The following is a 2,426-nucleotide window of genomic DNA, read 5'->3' on the forward strand; positions in this document are numbered from 1 at the left end:
TGCAGAACTGTAAAGTAGGAAGTATACATCTCAGGCTGGAAGCTATTATTGGAAAGACCGTGTTTTACTCAACTCCTAATGCGGCGGTGGGATATCTGTGTCTGAAATAGCTCGCATATTTTTATCACTTGAGAACTAGAATTCAGGCCATGCCTTGTCTCATATAAACATTTAATCTCCGCGTGACTGGCGTAGACATTCTCAGCATATCATGTCGGTTAAATTCGTCAAAGGGCGGTAATCAAAATAGATAAAAGTCGACTTAAATAGAACAGCTTCTCCTTAGTACAGACTTAGCGATGCATACCCACGCAATCAGTATGAATTATTATTGTTATTATTATTATCAGTAGTAGTTGTAGTAGTAATAGAAGAGTAGTAGTAATAGTATCATTTATTTATTTATTTATTATATCTCCATCATCATCATCATCATCATCACCATCATCGACCTTTTCATACATTTACTCACAGTATGCCATCTGTATTTCGAGCCTTGGGCACCTTTTGTGTTTTGACCTTTACGCTGCAATTTTTGGGGTTTTTTTGCAAATTGGAGTTGCACACCTTGTTACGCCGTCATCGCTGTATTTGTTACCATTCTGTGATGTCGATGTAATGCGGGTATAATGTTCCTGTGGTTTGAATACAGTTCCCGCGGCCGCATATTGTGCTTGCGATATCGCGTTATTGCAGTCGCACACTCAAAAGAAACGCCAAAGCAAACACTCCTCCCGCCACAGACAAACGTACCGAAAATTTAGCCCTGACATGAACAAGCGACACTGTGTGTTCTAACCCCCTCATAAAGCTCAACGGCAGCCTGGGTACAGTGTCTTCTTTATTGTCGAAGATAAATATTACGCAGGACCTGGAGCAAAAGTGCATCGTAGTGAATGTGAATAGCCCGCGGCGTCAAATGACGTTTGTCCTCCTCTATGCAGACAAAAAAACGAGTAGTATGTTACTGGAAGGTACAATGTACTCAAAGGAGGTCGATAGCTGAATGTCTGTCACCCTGGGGTCTGTCACCAGCAGATCATGTGTTGTGAATACGCACGTGTGTATGCATCATGTATAGCGCTTGGTCCCCGTGTCGCATGTCGGTCAGCTTGGTATCTGTATCGAGGTACAAGGTCGTTACCCGAATACCTGTGTACATACCTACACTGTTTTGCCATACCTGATTAGCTTGGATTTTACGGATTTACAGAATTGATGAAAAAATACGAAAAGATGCAAACTTAGACAAACTTCCACGGAAAAGGTGAAAGAAAAGAAGGGGGCCGAGAGAATAAATTTTGAGAGAATTTATGTTCAATGGACCGGTAGAAAGAACCATGGCATAACATAGTGTTACTGACTCGTTACCATACGAACGGCATATAAATCCCCTGGTAAATACAGTTATTCTCAGTTATCTGTCTTTTATCATTCTAAACAGGACTAGTGGTCTGAGGACTCCCACATATTTCATTTCAAGCGGTATTAGACCATTTATACAGAGGTATCTTTTCTATCTATGGTTAGACCCACTGCAGATTATCAACTATGTTTTGCGTTGAATTTTAGGCCCCAAGTCTATCAAAATATCAAATATATCGGCACATATTGCTCACAAGCCTAACAAACCCCACGCGCATTGGTTTCCTTCATTGGTATGGTGACCGAGTTATGCCCTCATATTTTTGGCCCCGGGAGTTTTACCCCCTGCACACGGAGAGAGCATGGAATGACACAGCGTTTTCACGCCTTGTTTTCCATGGAATCAATTTTCCATGTGATTGCCGGTTACTTTGCTCGGTTAGGAAAGGAATGGGCTTTGGAATTCCAAAATGTCAACTTTTCGAATAAGTAGACCATCGATCCGCTACAATTTATAGATAGATACCTATTTAACATAGGAGACAGATTAGTTGCCATGTTTTGATATTTTTTTATAATTACGTCTGCTTCTATTGACTAAAATTCCTTGGCCTGATTTCATATAAGATGCCTCTAAAATATACAGATTTCCAGAGGTTTGTATCGTTACTGTGTTTGTTGATTGGGTTGGCTTGAGGGCCGATTTTGAGACCCGATGGGAAAGATATTTACATGCGCGCACTGCATGTCCGCACTGCGTTGATCTTGGTAATCGATGCTACTCACGATTTTTGTCTTGTTTGATCCATGCATGCCACATACACATAAAAAAGAAAAGTAGTTAAATATCATAATTTTACCTATAGGTCTACCCATCTAGTGACTGACAAGATTAAACAGTGACACAGACATGGATTTCCATCACATCTGGCAAAGAAAATGCAATCTTGATGTCTCTTTCCATTAAAACCATTTCGCTGGCGAGCTGAAGCGTTGCTTGAACTTTGATGACACAGGCAATAGCCATCGTCAAACAGAAGTTAACATTTTATTTTTAGATA

The sequence above is a fragment of the Ptychodera flava genome, chromosome 4, assembly GCF_041260155.1.
Source record: "Ptychodera flava strain L36383 chromosome 4, AS_Pfla_20210202, whole genome shotgun sequence".
Taxonomy (NCBI): Eukaryota; Metazoa; Hemichordata; class Enteropneusta; family Ptychoderidae; genus Ptychodera; species Ptychodera flava.